Source organism: Brachycentrus maculatus, unplaced genomic scaffold, assembly GCF_059751285.1.
Source record: "Brachycentrus maculatus isolate JH-2025_06_01 unplaced genomic scaffold, ASM5975128v1 h1tg000238l, whole genome shotgun sequence".
Lineage (NCBI taxonomy): Eukaryota > Metazoa > Arthropoda > Insecta > Trichoptera > Brachycentridae > Brachycentrus > Brachycentrus maculatus.
Window position 1 is genome coordinate 1,176,257 of NW_028280989.1, and position 17,157 is coordinate 1,193,413.

Below are 17,157 nucleotides of genomic sequence, written 5' to 3' on the forward strand. Positions count from 1 at the left end.
TGGAAATCAATTTAAATGTTTTAATCTTGAATGAAGAATCCGAAGTAGTTGAATGGTAAGTGAACACAATTCTTAAAATAAAAAATATGAGTGTAGAGAAGTCAACTATAGATATGATTTATTTAAAATGTTTTAGCTACATGTTTTTTAAAAAAATGATAAAATTCTTTCGTGATGAATATTTCTAATTTCTTAAAACTTTTTGTCATCATATTTTTAAAGGAAGATTGAACGGTTTTCACACTTTCGCTTGAGTGGTGTTTGTATGTATGCCCAACGTTGCCACAATTTTTTTTCTGAACATCAGTCAGGAATCAAATCTTAATTAATCGTATTTGATAAGTAATACTAAGCTAAAACACTACAGCGCAGAAGGGATTAAATTTTCAAAGATTATTCATGCTTTCAGAATTTACTGTATACTGTATTCCTAATATTTCATTCACTTTTAATTTATTGTCATCATGTAGGAAACTATAAAATCATTATTTTATGGCATACATTTTTTAATAATAGTTAACAACTGTGTAACTTAATTTTTATTTATTTATTTAAACTTGTTATTATTTCCTGTTATCTACATGTCTTGTCAAATTCTTAGATATCATATTGCATTAAAAACGATTCAGATTGTCATATAAATCATAACATAGATTAATAGACTCAACGGAAAACCACAGTGGTTATAAATAATTACGACACAGGAAACAATTTATTAAAAGGTAACACTATTTTAAATAACTTAACGATACAGTTTTATTATTGTTGTTTTTATGCATATTTGTATTTCAGTCACTAACGCTGTGGTTCCTAATAAATTAACGTTAATAATCTGAACAAAAATAAAACAATTTTTTAATTGTGTTATGAAACGAGTAGATAATAGGAGTTTTCCGAAGCGGGATTCTTCTACACCTTTAAGTCTTCTTGCTTACTTTTAATATATACGCCTTGAATATTGTTTGTTATGTATATATTATTTTTTTGTTGAATAAATTGAAAATAAATTGAAATTGAAATTGAAATAATAAATGAAAGATTTTTTCCACACAAGCATTAAATATCAAATTCCTTTTACTGTAAGCAAAATTTCTTCTTGTTTAGTAAATTAAGTATTTTATTTACTATTTGTTGAATATAATTAAAAGTATTTTATGGGACACATTTTTATTATTTAGGTTACGTTTAACAAAAATAATCATTATTGAAGATCTTACCCTGACAGTTTACATGTAAATTCCTTCCGCAACTACTTTTAGACAAATAATTCCTTCCTTACATTTATATTTTGGCTTAAAATTTATAAATATGACCGAAATAGGGGTAAGAAAATATGGTTCACACGTTTATTTTGTATAAGCATGGTAAACAAAAATATGTTTGTATTTTAACGATTTTTATACTGAATTCTTTAAGTTCTACTTATATTGAGAGAATACCTTTTTTCTAAAATATGAACCGATTTCGATTGACCCGATACGATTTGCACTTAAAACCATTTTACGACTTATACAATAAAATTCCTTACTGTAAATATAACCGGAGGAAAAAGCTGGACATAAAACTGGTGTTTACTGAAGAAATATGTTTTTTTAGTTTATGGGAGTTTGTGAATGTTTCTTCTCAGAGCCATTGTTTTGCGGAGCCATTTGTGATATCTCACACAGGATCAGGAGACAATACTGGGTTTGGTTAACCGGACCCACGTCTGCCCACGAGTCCAGACTATGAGACTATTGCCTTTGTATATTATGTGGTGCTTTCTGGCACCATGTGCACGTTTTTGCAGAAACATACGCTGTCGCTGTCGCTCAATCGCTGTCGTGTCAAATACTATGTGCTATATTCATACCGAGGCGTCTGCCTCCGTGGTTTAATGGTTACCGTGTTTAGCTACCGTGCTGGAGGTCCCAGGTTCGATATCCAGGGGGATGATGAAAATAAATACTTGTGATTATACACTCTAATATTTATTTAATTACCCTGGACTGGTTGATCAAGTAACACTGCGTTAATACGATGCAGTGCCCTATGCACCATTGAGTGCGGACAGGGGTTAGAAAGAAAATTATATTCATGACTACCCATTACTTTAAAAAAATATATGAGAAAAAAGGAGAGATACTGAAGAACTGAATTTAATTATATTTGCACCATTATATTCCGTATTTTTACCCGATAATGGTAATTATTTATTTTAAAAAAGGGAAATTTTTGTGTATTTTTTATTATTTACACAAATATTTCGATGTCATACTCTTTCTGTGACCCTAAGCGGCTCATTATTAGAAATAGGTTTAAATTGTGGTAGAGTGGGTTCGAACCGAGGAACTCTGACTTAAGAATCCGCGACATTAACCACGGGACCACAACTCTACACTTTTAGATTGTATACTCATAAAAACACCAATTTGAAAGTTATTTCCTGAAATTAAGTCGTATCAAAATGTGATTGACAATGTGTTTTCTAAAGCTTGTTATATTGTTAATAAAGCGTTATGAATAATATTGTTTTACATCTATGAATGCGGTGTTATTAATAGCCATATATGAAAATATTTGAACTTTTGCCTGCCGTATTTGAACTGCCGTATGAGTCCAATATGAGGTATCTATAAATAATATATTCATCTTGCTCTTAAACCTTTGCCCTGGAATCTTTTGAAGTTAACTACGGTTGTTTGGACTATGTCGCGTACTTAGAGCTTAGCTGACCTACGTACTATGCAGCATGTAACACCAACGGACTACATACAGACACAGGATATAATAATGCATTCTGCTTTGTCTTTCTCACTCATGACATCCTGGTCACTCGAGATATTCTAGAACACCGTGTATGGATGTTTAAATGTACTGCAGGCCCGAGTCGAATGCAATGCAATGCCTTGAATTTCAAAACAGGACAAGACTTAACGTACACACTAGTAGGTACTGCGCAATATATTTCACCCGTTCTCCGGCGGTAGAAAAGGATTTACTATCGATACTACCTCGAACCTTCCCCTGAATTTGAAAGCACCTTTTACGTTCAGAGCCTCTGAAAATAACGTTGTATTGGTTTAAAGTTGCGCCTACTTTTACCCACTCTTCACGGCTAGATCCCATCAGAGCGATAGAGTGATTGATGACTAACCCCAATATTTGCAGCAGCGATACATCTTTATGTTAGTTTTATTTCTGTACTTTTGCTAAGGTATTGCTGGGATAGTCTAGGTTGACCTGCAGGAGTTAGAACGGAACCATAAGTTGTCTTATGTACCTACAATATTATGTTCCGCGTTACGTTTTAAGCTTATGTAACGTGATATTCAGCAGTTGTTTTTTTAATGTTAATAAATGTAACTATCGTTATTTAAAAAAAATCAAAACAGATGTACAACTGGGAAAAAATCGATACTGTAACCGAATTGAAAACATGTAATCTCTCGACTATTTTTTTAATGGCGGTAAATCTGTCTTTTATTGTAAATATGTATTTTTTTCTAAGGCAAACTGAATATTTTAGTTCAATGTTACCCTGAAGTAAAAAACAACTCTTATTGCATTTAAAAAAATACCTTTTTACATATTAAATACTGAAATCCAAATTTACTTTACTAACACACTATTTTACGAGTAAAATTTATATTTTTAAATTTAGTCGCTGTTCGGGTGGAGACATGGCGGTGTTCATTATTTATAAATTGTGTAAAGTTTAAGCGTGTTTTGATGAACGCCACGATCTAAATAAGATATCGCGTTTGATGTGACCATTTAACTTATTCCTAATCATCATCACTTCCTGAACGTGTCCAAAGAGGAGTTGTGCATGATTAATGTAGAAATGTAGGCGTGATGATCTACCCTGTCCCGTTCCACTCCTCTTCGTATTCCTGTTCCCCAGTTACGAATTTCAAACGTTTCTCTAAATTACTAGACCAGCGCATGCTTCAATTACGGGCCGAGAGTTATCTGAACCCTGAGGTAAATATCAGAGAACGAAAGCTTTAAAATAGAGAAGAGGTTTAAAATAGCTTTCTAGTATTTTAGTATTTAATATATATTTCATTTTTTTTAATAACACTAGCTGTTACTGGTTCAGATAAACTTTTGTGTTAGAAATCATTACTTAGTGATTGTAAAATTTATAAATAATGTAATAAAAGTTTATGGCTTGACCTCTTGTCCCTAGTTAGAAATTTTGCAATGAAGGCAACGGCCATAAAAAATTATTGTTTTCAGTTTGTTTCTCTTTACCTTCATAACCCATTAGTTAAATTGTGGTTTAAATGAAGTACCTTTGAGTTACTATATTTAAATCAGAAGATAAAAAAATACTTTAATTGCTGACTATTAACAGTGCTAAATAATCCATGATTTCGTAAAATATTTGTTTGAAATTATGAATTTATTATTAAAAATCACATATTGTTATACAGTACTCGAACTTTTATTATTAATTCAGTAATTTAATTTATGGTCTAATTATAATTAAATAAATTCATAGATCAGTCCTTCGAGTATCTGAGACTAAAAATCGGCGCCCATATTTATCTACACTATCTTATTTTTCTCTTTATGCGTTATTATGGATTATTACCAGATTCTTTTCTAAGATAACACGTGTGTGTTCGTGTGTGCTTAATCTAAATGAGACTCCTATGAATATGGGGTGTGAACTAATTTCTTGTATGCAACGTGTTATTTTGAAGCATTAATCCCGAGCTTAAGAACGCCCCTCTATGCTTGTAATTATTTTTAGAGTAGAGTATTAATCGATACACGATGAGGGTGCTGATTTATTTAATTGATATATAAAATTGAAAAGTTGTTAAAACTTTATGAATCTCCTATGCAAAGATAAACCGGGTTGAGCAACAACACCAAAATTATCCCATACGACAAGTTTGAAACATTTAATTTTTAAGCGTTTTACTAATTACTACACAAATTTGCGTTCACCTTATCCTTGTTTAAATAATTCTCCTTTTCTCCAGCATCTTATTCAATGCTGAACTTTGTAGTCTCCTTGTTATTAGCCACTTAGCATTTTGTACGCATTTTCAGTCCTGAACTAAGTAACGATCCCTTCAACTCCTTTATTTGGTCTGTTCGACTTCTTTCTAAGCTTCTCGAGCCTCCTCATTCTTCCTGGTTATGTGCACAACGTAGGTAAGAATAATTGTCTACGTTGCGAAGAGTCTTTCGATTACTGATTGTCCCCGAAAGATGGTGACATTTGTGCATCTTACATTACATTACTATATATATACCATTCGTCTTTATTATTTTCTCTTTTCTTCAGGGTTCATGGCTCCCGTTGCGTAATATGTTTTTCGTAAATCAAATCTAAAACATCTCGAAACTTATTCCTTTTGATATCCGGTCACACACTATCCACTGATCTAAGCAGTCTGTTTTATCCTAGCTGTAAAACGTATGAATTTCCGTTGAGGTAACGATATTTAGCATTCACTGTCATTTCCTGAACTCCACCTAATATTGTCAGACCTAGTGAAGCTTTAACATGTGCTGTAGTGGGCGGAATGTATATTCTTGATTCGTGTATTAGAATTATCATTTTCAACTAAATCTATTAAATTAGTACATTTTTTACCATTTGCAATAGTTTTATTGACAAACAAGTTTAAAAAATAAAACTGATACGTTTAATTTTATTCAATATATTATTTTTGAAGACAAATTAAAGACTTGAAGAAATTGAAGACATGTTTAAACGAGTTTGATTTGAATCATATTATGCCTAAAATGCCACAGCGCTCTATATATTTTCTCTTGCTTATTATTTAATACGTCTAAGTAATCATTATTGATTCAATATCCAATAACTAACGTCCGTTTTCCGAATGAAAACTAAATTTAATTAACAGTTATATGTACATAGCATTTCTACGTCTACCGGGCACGGAATAGTACCTAGTAAATACAAATTATTTCTGAATTACAGTAATCATTATGCAGGATTTGTTTGATTTAACCTGTGGTTAGTTTGTTGTTTCCTCAGTGATTACGGTGTCAACTGAATGTGTCTAAGCATTCAATCCAGTTATATAGTCCGTGTTTAGTCCATCAGTCAGCTAGTGCTGGAAGCGAGGCCGAGACTGAATAACTATCTACTTTGTAGTTTCTTCCTTTATTTTCTGAAGATCCGACTACCTTTGTGGCTTAGTAGTAATTAAGGCTTTGTATTTTAAATATATCCTTTGTTTAACATTTCTGTTGGGAACTGCTGTATTTTTTTTATGATATTCAACAGGCTTCATGCCTAAGTCGTGATACTTTTGAACTGAGTCATTTTGAGAAAATTTTGGTAATTTAGTATTATTATTATTCGTGTTTGTAGTTTGGTTAGTGAAATTAACGTCGTACATGAATATATATGTATATATATATATATATATATATATATATATATATATATATATATATATATATATATATATATATATATATATATATATATATATATATATATATATATATATATATATATATATATATATATATATATATATATATATATATATATATATATATATATATATATATATATATATATATATATATATATATATATATATTTAGCGCTTTCACCCAACGATGAGCATCTTAAATTAAATGATAGAACATTTTTGGAACACGAATAAATCAAATAAGCTTAATGTTCCAAAATTATTTAACATTATAAAATACGAAAAAAGCTGAGTTGCTGTAGATTTTATATCTATTTAATATCTGTAGATTTTATATTCAGTCATCATAATACTTTTATTATTATGAAATAATTACTTTACGTTTTCAGCATTTGAATGATCACTTTTTTGGAGCAGTTGTTTTTTAAGGAAGTAATATTTGCCTTAACTTCAGAATCAAGGTCCATGATCCTATGAAAGGAACCCCAAACCGACGTAGTGCTTATCATTTTTTAAATAAAAATCTCAAACCATTATACTACACTATATTGTAGATATGCACTAATTTAATTTGACATGATACTGCAGAATTTCCTTTGTCTGACTACATTATTTTAATTTTTTATATGACCAACATTTTCATAGTAAAGTCTCTTATCTAAATGGTCAATTTGATCCCACCCTTGAATAAAGAACGCTCGTTAAAGGTAATGCATATTATGTACTTGCAAAACAAACTCGTCGGTCAGTGCCCGAGGCGACCCTGATTACTCCCATCATATAGGAATCTCTATTCACGAAGTGCATCTCCGGGATTTGAATGACAGCTCTGTGCGTTCGCCGACACAGGCTAAATTGCGATGCATTCTATTTTTATATTACTTTTTGCACAGATAACGCATTCCATAACATTCGCTCTCAAGAGGGGAGTATTTAACCACGCCACATCGCGTTTTGCGTTTTTAAAAATATGAAAACTTGTACAAATATCACCCGATATCTCAAAATTGAGTAAGTCTTTTAATTTTGACGATTTTTTTTCGTTTTTCTTGCATGTAAAAAATATTCTCAATTATATTTTACATTATCTACCTACCTGCCATTAATGGTTTAAAAGTTTGTGTTTTACAATATTATCGTAAAAAATCTTGTAATTTTTACACAAAGTAATTTGTTTTGACATATCAGCATAGGTGAAGAAGAATATGGAAGTCTGGGTATTTATTTACAAGGCTTACGAGCCCTTACGAACCCACATTCTTCTTCATCTATATTTAGATGTCAATATAAGTGGTGATTTGTGAACAAGGATTTTGACACACTAAAAATATTGTGAAAGTATTTTTTTTTGACATCTCATCAAAGATGAAGATGAATATGGAAGTCTGGGCATTTACGGGGCTGACGACCGCCATAGGCCGGTTTAAGTGATCACTTTACAAACGTGTAACATTCACCAATTCTACCCATTATTGACAACCACACTACTCAAATTCTTGTACTTCCAAGAATTTGAGTAGTGTGGTTGTCAATAATGGGCAGAATTGGTGAATGTTACACGTGTGTAAAGTGATCACTTAAACCAGCCTATGACGATCGTCAGCCCCGTAAATGCCCACACTTCCATATTATTCTTCATCTTTGTGGAGATGTCAAAAAATAATAAGAAAAATGCTCCTTTAATTGGAGATAATCCAGATTTGTGAACAAGTATTTGGACACACTCAAAATGTTGTAATGTAATTTTTATTTATCGCACGTCTTTAGGTGAGTATACCATATGTATATTTTAATTTAATGTGCAGTAAACCATCTCATCATATCTTTAATAATTTATTGAACGAAATATTAAGTATTTTAACAGGATTGAGTAATTATGATTATTATGATATATCATTAACAATCATTATTATTTCAGCCTCGTAAAGCTTATACTCTTTGCATAATATTTATGTTTTATAATCCTGTTTTGAATTACGTGACTGATTATTAATTGATCGGCTTAAATCAAATGCATTAACTCGCATAGCTTTAAGAAATGCAAGCAATTTTTATTTTAAATATTTTCCTTTGGGTGAATTTACAGTTAGTATCGTAATTGTTCGGAGAATTTACAAACAAAATAAATATATTTTATTTATAATACGTAAGAATGGTTACTTTAAACAATTGTGTGAAATATATCTTCTTTGCACTTCCTTGGTGATTTAAATTGTATAATGAGCCGATATATTTGCACAAAAAAATGGGAAAATGGAGAATAAAAAAAGAGTTTTTTTTTGCATTCCTGTTGCATTGGTTGTTTTTGAGGGAGCTTTTATTGCGTTACAACCTGTAATTTTCAGTATACAAATTAAGATATGAAATTTTGTCTTGAATAAAAAAAAATGATTCGCAAAAGTCTGAAAAAATAATGTTTGCAAGCATTAAATTTGTGAAATTAAGTATTTTAGTTGAAAGTTGATATTTTTCTCATTAATTAAGAAATTTATTTTTCTTTTTTTTATAACTTGTTTTTGTTGAATTTTCGTAGAGTTCTGAAGGCAAATACAGTGTAGGAGGTTTTATTGTTATAATATATTTTTAGCAGTGAAGTTTATTCGTGCTTCAATTCATTGTTCACAAGTTACCTTTGTTAGTTTATGTTCGCAACTTGCTCCTACTTTATTACATACCCTCTGTATTCCGGAGGCTTATTCTGCTGTAGCTAGCTATCCGTCATCCTGGTTACGATACCTAAGTTTTTGTGACATTTTGCTCGCATTTCGAACCGGAATTCTCAGCGTAACCATTAAAATCTCCCTGAAATAAGTCAAAATAAGTCATTAATCAATTATCCTTAAATGTTTTAGCAGTGTTTTCAAACGTGGGATTTTTTATTATATATTTATTATATAACCAATATTTTTTCAGTATTTTATAACGCTTCCTCGCACATCCCCTGCAGGAAAAGTATATCACCAAATTCTTTACCTAGATTTGTTTTTGGGTCTGATTATTGTATCGTATTTTTCATACATCCATTCCTTTCCTTTTCACATTAAGGCATTTTTTAATGTAGAGGCTTCAGAACATAATGTTTTGAAAAATTGGTCGAGAATGTTGATCCTTTATCTATTTACCTTTTACTTCCTTTATTTTGTCGTCGAAGTTCTATTTTTTCCAAGTTTTTAGTATTTTTTTTATCCAAAATAATAATAAAAAAGAATAAAGATAGGTAAATCAAACTTCCTTTTTTTTTAATTTTCAACACTACGAATATTTCCAATTTTGGGTTTAATTTTTTAAGTGAAAAATTAATTTACCGTATCTCGATTAAATATCTTTATCGGAACATCACACCACAGTCAATAACTGTGACACGTCCCGATGTATTGGAACAATTGGTAACCCATATAAAGCAGTGTCACAATCATTCAGATTAATTAATATAGAATCAAACTTTTAATCCGAGTAAATTATTAATTACGACAAAAGATGGCCCAGGTTTAAAAAAACATTGTTTTACTATCTTGCGATGAACCTATGAAAGTTTGTAGTTCCTTTATAATAAAATGTGTTCAGAATAATACAATTTGGGGACAATGTTGTTGTCAGCGCTTCGTATGACCTACCCTCAACTGGTATTTTACGATCCGAACAACGTGGCGGTAAAAACAACAGCGCGTAACAACAACAGATTCGCTGTTAAATTGTAAACGAAGTATTCCACAGCGAGTTATACTGTCTTCAACTGTAACAGCAATTAAATAATTTCATTGGGAGGCTATAACGGTGGAATGGAGAATAAAGAGAGGTGAAAAGATAAGATAATTGTGATTATATCATATGCAATCCGAGAAACTACAAGAATAATTGTGCATCTAATGATTTGATCAAAGTTGATACTAGGGTGGGTAACTATTACTTGGTTGATCGATTGGGATGGTATTTGTTATTTTTTCTCATTTTTTATTTCCTTCCGGCCTTCATTTTCAGTGTTAAATTGTCAAATACGAGTATATTAGAATCAAGAAATATGAAACTAAAATTTTACACTGATTGTCTTGTTAGCTTTAAATTATTGAATCCACAAACCAGATCATGTAAGAACTTCTTAAAAAAAAACGTTATCTAATTGTTTTTTTTAAAGTTTTTTTTTAAAATTTAATCGCCCATGTCTAGTTAATACACACAAATATAGATTTTTTCAATATAAAGATCCATTAAGAAGTACGGTTTTGAAGTGATATTACACATTTAAATTATGAATTATAAAAAGGTTGTTATAAAGTATCCAGTTTAAACCAAAACTTTTTTCGTAAAAATAGAAGATATATTTTTTATTCGACTTCATATCATTGAACCATAGTTTTTTCGTAAGTGACAATGTGCGTTCTTACTGAAAATACGGAATGTGATATTTTGGCTTATTAAATAATATATATGATGAAAAGATTCCCGCCGAATTTCATATTACAGCTTCAAAATTGATTGAAAGATTCTTATGAAATATTACAAAAACAAATTAAATACTGACATATAGTAGAAGTATTATAGTTATCACTGACAAATTTATAGAATTTATGAGGAAAAATTGCCCTTTAAATGACATGCAATTGTGTGAAGTGAATAATTGCCCAATTATTTGAATAGGAAATTATCCCTTCAACTAGTTAACCATTTCTGTGTCAAAGGTCTTTAACTAACATTTACTACCGTATATTTTTAAACTCAAGTAGTTGTAGTAGTCGTATCAGTGCATTTATATTGACATTTTACTATCAACTAGGCGAAACAAGCTATGCGTGCTGTGGCTCAACCTTGTTATATGGAAAAAAGAAAATAATTAACACACATTTCTAATTTGTATGATTTCACAATGCAAAATAAAATATATTAAACACAAATACAAACGAAAACATTTAAAATGCTAAGTGACAGCAACTGTCAAGAAGTGCGCTGTCCGCCAAGAGCAATGCTAAATTTTTCTTTAGTTACATTCAACCGATGGCGCTGCCATTGGGGTGGTTACATTTTTATTTTTGTTTATAGATAAAAACATAGAATGCTATGTTGGGTCAAAATTTCACAACAATCGGTGCATAATTTCACAATAAGGAGATATCATCATCAAACCCTTATCCGCACCCCAATGGTGCATAGGGCACTGCATTGTATAAACGCAGCGTAATCTTGATCGTTAAAACACGAAGTAAAGGTGATCACCCTCCGCTTCAGGTACCAGTCCAGGGTGATATTGAATTATTAGAGTGGAAAAAAATACTTATATTAATTTGACCCCCCCTCGGAATCGAACCCGGGACCTCCAGAAAAGTAGCCGAGCGCGCTGACCATTACACAACGGAGGCGAACTCAAGGATAGATAATATTTTAAATATACAAACATTTATTTTTTTGTATGTAGATTACTTTCTTGTTTTTATATGTAATAATTGTTTGTATTAATGTTTAAAAATACTGCTCTTTAGAGTTGCGAAATAGTTGTGAAATATCTAAAGTTGACGAAACCTCACAGAGACATAGCGGAAGGGAACTCGCTTTAATAACGACAGCACGGACTTAGTTATATTGTTTCTCTGCCTTGTTATTTCAATTTACGGCAAAAATAATAATTATTTAGCACTTAGCATATTTTGGTTCTCTGCATTTGTAATGTAAATCGTTTTTCTTATATTTTGACCTATAAATCAGCGAAAGTAATAAGAATTTTCTCTCTCCTGTAAAATAGTGTAAAATGCAAAACGCGAGATTAAAATACGTCGTCTGATAATACAGAAAAAAACTTTCTCACTCTCTGACCGTCCAAAATTCGCATATTTATTGTTAATTGAAACCGATAATATTTTTTTTAGTAAATATTGACATTGATTATAAAAAAGACGTCTGTTACTACTAAATACACCTGTAACTATTTATTTTATAAACATTAATATGGATTTTATATTGATTATTGACATATCGCTGAATGTGTCTGTAATAATTGTACACAAGCTGAAAACTGAATGTATGCATTTGTAAAATAAACCTATGAATGTAAACAGCTTTTTTTTTAAAAATGGAATCTTCTGTTTTAGTGCAAAGTCTGAAAGTAGGCAAGGAAAGATAAGGAAAAAAATAGTAGTAAAAAAATTTCACATCATCCTTTCGAAAATTAATATTCCTTACTTTTATTTTGAAAATGGCAAGAATCGAACTTGCAAAAAAACCACGTGAGTTTTGTAATCGAAGGTCAAAAATTAAAAAAAAGGCAACAGGTATATTTTAAATTACTGTCTTAATTAATTTAAAATATGGTTTTAATTACTGGGATAGCGCAATACGGATTGGGTTCTTGTCCCATAGCGGACTTTGAGTCGAGTTTATAAGTTCGAGCCCACTCTAACATATTTTTAACCCTTTTTTTATTGTCAGGTTTTTTATTTATTGATTTGGCATTTAATTTGTAGAACTTAATTTTAATTTATGTATTAATTTTTAACCCAAACACAGATTTTTTGAGTCTACTAAGTTTTTATTATTAAAAAAACACATAAAAATTTAAATTGTGACGGTTGTTTCGCCTAGTAATGGCATTTTCAAACGAATGCCGTAATATTAAATTTTATGTGTTTTTTAATAAAATACAACTTAGAAGACTCAAAAATTTATTGATTTAAAAATTAATACATAAAACAAGTTTTTTAGCTTACCAAAATATTAATGAGTCTGATATACACGGGATAAAAATATTTCCTAGGATATACATAAGTATATTAAATCGTGTTTCCAAATCAATATTTCAGCTTAAGTGAATTTGAAAACTTGCTCTCATCATAAAATTAAGCTTTGTAACGATCTCGATCTCATCTAACGTTATGGCTATTAAAAACTGAAAATAATATTAACAGCGTGTAGAACGATGCTTCGGTGGAGAGTGACACGGGCGAAGAAAGATGCTTCACGAAAAATACGGTCAGAACAACTCGAGCGCTAAGCGCTTAGTCTGCCGGAAGGAAATATACCCAAAATAAAAGACTTCATTTCTTTTATTTCTGAATGACTAGAAAGGGGAAGAACTTAAGACTTGCTTAGGATTCTAGTTTGAGGATATTTTAGAATCTAATTACGGCGAGGAGCCTCTGCCAACAGTGTGGCAGAACTCAGCAAGACAGCTCGTCAAAATGATCATGTTTTGCGAATGGTCTAAGATCGACTTCTTCAATTTATAGTCTGCTTCGTTATTATTTTACATCATACGCAAAAAAATAATATAAATCATTAAAAAAATTATGAAGCTATCATCAGTTCTTCACATCTCCGAAAATTGAACGTCTAGTTATATGCACTAATGTGTAAAAATGAATAAAAACTTAGCTCATTACTTGAAAAAAATGTACTATTTATAATGTTCCAATAAATTGAATAGAAATGCTGATTTTTCGGTTCGATAGAAAAAAAACATTTGTGCTATCATAAAATTCATACATTAAATCAGGTAAAACAATTTGATGACTAGAACACTTCTTCATTTACTCAAAATTCAATAGGTTCTTAAATTGTAAATATATATATATATATATATATATATATATATATATATATATATATATATATATATATATATATATATATATATGTATATATATATATATATATATATATATATATATATATATATATATATATATATATATATATATATATATATATATATATATATATATATATATATATATATATATATATATATATATATATATATATATATATATATATATATATATATATATATATATATATATATATATATATATATATACACACACGTGTGTATGTGTATATGTCTGAGTTTATACTACAATCGAAACAAGTTAAATATGATAAACATTTAACTGTTAGTTCTCCTCTCTTCTTAATTTCTTTCATAAATTCTATATTTAGTTCCACCACATAACTATTACGAAGTGGAACTAATTTAACCTTTTTTAAAGGTAACGCGTGCGTAACGCTTAATCATCTTCGTTGGATTGTTTTAAACTACAGTATTTAAAATTTAATTGATTAGGCACGGCGTCTTATTTTCTATTGTCAACGCTTTTTGTAAAAAATAATGCCTAAGGTGGTTTTCACAAAATTATTCTGACCGCTCTTTTACAGAAAAAAACCTTTAAAAGTTATGCTCAGTGTCGTATTAGTAAATACATACGAGTATAATATCATACAGAGACGAAAATAATGTTACTAATAATGTTGGATATATTAAAATTTCGTATATTTTTATGGTATATCGTCGGATTAATCCGCTATGTGTTTCGTACTCCACCTAGGCTTTAAAACGTTAGTTTTAACTACATTTTGTAGAATAAATTATCTTTCTTTCCATTTAGTAAATATCAATTGCCCTTTTTTTCGGCGAAATTGACTTGCTAATAATGCAGATCGACGAACGGTTTCATGCCATCAGAACATCATTATGTCTAGTACATCGAGACAAGTCTCACAAGAAAATTGAATACAAGTGTACAGTTAACAACATTTTGAGTGTGTCCAAATACTCCAATTATAGGAGTTATTTTTATATAATTTTTGACATCTCATCAAAGATGAAGAATAATTAATGTGGTTGTCAGTAATGGGTAGAATTGGTAAACGTTACACGTGTGTAAAGTGATCACTTAAACCAGCCTATGACGGTCGTTAGCCCCGTAAATGCCCCATATTCTTCCATATTCTTCTTAATCTTTGGTAAGATGTCAAAAAATAATCGTAAAATTAATGCCATTTACTACGTCAACCATATACATATTTAAAATGGATAGATATTACCACCAAGTGGCTGCCGAATCAACAAACGAAAGCTCTTATATTCGTGAAATACCTTTTATCATTTGTCATGAATAAGCACTGATTCTACTGATATTGTTCGCTACTTTGACAGCCGTTGTTTTATGCTTTGAGTTAGAATGAAGACATTTCGCTCACTCCTTTCAAGAACGTCATAAATCAAAATACTTGATTTTTCAGGAGAACGTTTTTTAGTTTTAAAATATAATACAATGTATTATAAAAAAAATATCAAGCCACGTATTGAACTTTTTACTGCGTAACATATCTTTTTAGGCAAAACCTGAAGGTTTTTTCCCATTTGAAAAATATTTAGTATATTTAAAAAAATAATTGAACAATACCTTTTCTTCAAAATGCAAAAACAACACTTTTTGCCCTGTAGCGGGTAAATATTAAGTTAAAAATATGCCTCTTTTGCTGGGATATAGTACATTTTCTGGGCATTCCGAAAACATGCACAACTGAAAATCGTCGATTTTTGATTTATGACGTTCTTGAAAGGAGTGAGCGATTTATTGGTAAATATTTAAAATAAATTGTCGGTTTTACGGCTCAAATAAAAAGGGTCGTCATAAATCACCTGGGTGTGCGAGCTGTTTCCGAAATTTCTAGCATTTTTATTTTTAAAATGGATATCTTCGTCATTATGATATAAAAGGGAACCTAGTATTTTATAAAGACTAAATTATATTAGGTACGATATGTAAACCCTATTCTAACGATCTGTATACATATTCTGTGCAACTCACATAACATATTCTGTAAAACTCTACTATATTTCGGAAACAAATATTTTAAAAAATAGACCTTAATTTGGTGTATATATATATATATATATATATATATATATATATATATATATATATATATATATATATATATATATATATATATATATATATATATATATATATATATATATATATATATATATATATATATATATATATATATATATGTATATATATATATATATATATATATATATATATATATATATATATATATATATATATAAATATATAAATATGTGTGTATACACATATGTATATTTGTTGAAAGTTTTCAGTTTATGGTAAGTTTTGTTTTGAACAGTTTATACTTAAGTATGGTTATTAGCGTACATATAAACCTATATCGCTTTTACTGGAAACAAAGATTTGTACCGCACTACAGTCATTTGTATTCAATCATCTACTTCGAAGTCTTGAGTGTGGTTCACTTTACTTGCCCCATTAAATATCATCTCGGGGCTACTTCTAACCCTCCATAAACCGTAGTCGTGAAAAAATACACTTTTATCTGCTTATTTTAACATTTAAGTGCAATAAAAACTTTGAGATGTAAAAGCTTTTGAGAGAGAATTTCGTTTAACGCGTAAAAGCCTGATATTAAAAAAAAAACGTTTTTTTTCTATTGATGTTTAATAAAAAATTGTTATTTTTTTATGTTTATATTTCTTTAAAAACAGATTGTATTAAATTCAATTTAGTATACGTTGCAGGGTTGAAACTGCAAATTTTATTGAAAAACTGAAATTTTGCGATGTTTTATGGATTTTTCATTTATTTTATTTGTATCTCGACACACCCCAATAAAGATTTAAAGGCTCGTTAAATATATGTTATATAGTTATTTAATTATTAGTTATTTAAAAGTAGATAAATCGAAATATTACGAAAAAAAACATTACATTTAATAATACTATTTATATTTCCATTTCAATGATTATGAAATTTCATTAAAAAAAAATCAAATAGTGATAAAGTTTTTCTTTCTTAATTAATTGATATTGTGGATGAAAGATGTAAAAAATACTATCTGAATTTCCAAGATAAAACACATTTTGAAAACCAACTTTGCATTTGAATATTTTTCAATGACGTTTTCTGTAAAAGATATATAATATAGT

At 29.5% G+C, this 17,157-nt stretch overlaps 1 protein-coding gene across 2 annotated transcripts in view; it reads left to right on the forward strand.

Moving 5' to 3' along the window:
• LOC148306554 (uncharacterized) overlaps window positions 1-17,157 on the forward strand; it is a 459,678-nt gene that overhangs the window by 114,766 nt on the left and 327,755 nt on the right. The gene's annotated exons all lie outside the window — the stretch shown is intronic.